A 1,101-nucleotide genomic window follows, 5' to 3' on the forward strand; every position below is an offset into this window, starting at 1 on the left:
CAGTGATAAAGAGGCATTGGGTAAATATCTTGGAATGGTGGTAAAGCTCAAGTTCCTGCTGGGCCTCACAAAGGGAGGGGTGCTGGGTACCACAACGTAAGCAGTGACACTGTCAGCATAACACTGGCCCTTATCCCCAGCAACCTCCCAGCAGGTCAGTCGTACTTTGCCCAGTGCATATCTGGGCGACTGCAGGAGCCCCAGGCAGGCCCTCAGCTGCCCCCCAGCACCGAACTATCGCCCCCCCACTCAGGAATCAGTTGAAGCCCAGGACCCCACAAGCAACCTTCCTACTGTCCCAGGGAAGCAAAAGTACAGTTCTAAACATACGAGTTAACTCTGGTATCCCTACAAGGTGGGTTCTGGAATTAGGTTCATTTTACAGATGGGGATGAAGCAAGGTAAAGGGTGCTTGCAGGGTCCCACAGCTACCACGTGGCAGGGTGGGGATTCTGCCCCAGGCCTCTTCGTTAACGCTGCCACCCGCCCCTGCCCTGGGGGAAGGGGTTGCAGCAGGCTGCCGGGTGCCTCAGTGTGCGAGCCCGAGGGGCCGCAGGGCAGGAAGCACCTGGTCTGGAGCGGATGCATGAGGCGCCTGGTTCCGGTCCGGCTTCCGCCACCGGGGCCCTGGCGGGAACTGGGCCAGAGAAACCAGGCGGCGAGGTGGCGGCGGCGGGGGCGCGAGTCCATAAGCGGGCGCGGGGTCTAGAACACCAGCCTGCGCGCGTGCCTGCGTCCAGGAGGCGCGCCCACGCTGGGAGGGTGGGAGGAAGGGGAAGGGGGTAAAGGTCCCTGCGGGCGTGAGCGCACGGCTGCCGCCCCGTGGCCATCTCGGGAATGGCAGGCGCCAGCAAATGGGTGGCTAAGCACCTTGCAGGAAGACGATCAGCTCCCCACCTCTCCAATACAGACAGAACACTCCCGTCAGAAACAATGACAACACTTCATTCGGGCAGGGACAAACACAGCCCAGATGCACAGAGCTCCCCAAGGGAGTCAAAACAGATGGACAGAGGAACAGACCCCAGACAAGCAGCTGAAGAGATGGACAGAGCCCCTCCAGCAGATGGACAGACACACCACAGGCAGCCTCCCCATTCA

The sequence above is a fragment of the Globicephala melas genome, chromosome 3 (assembly GCF_963455315.2).
Source record: "Globicephala melas chromosome 3, mGloMel1.2, whole genome shotgun sequence".
In the NCBI taxonomy this organism is placed as follows: Eukaryota; Metazoa; Chordata; class Mammalia; order Artiodactyla; family Delphinidae; genus Globicephala; species Globicephala melas.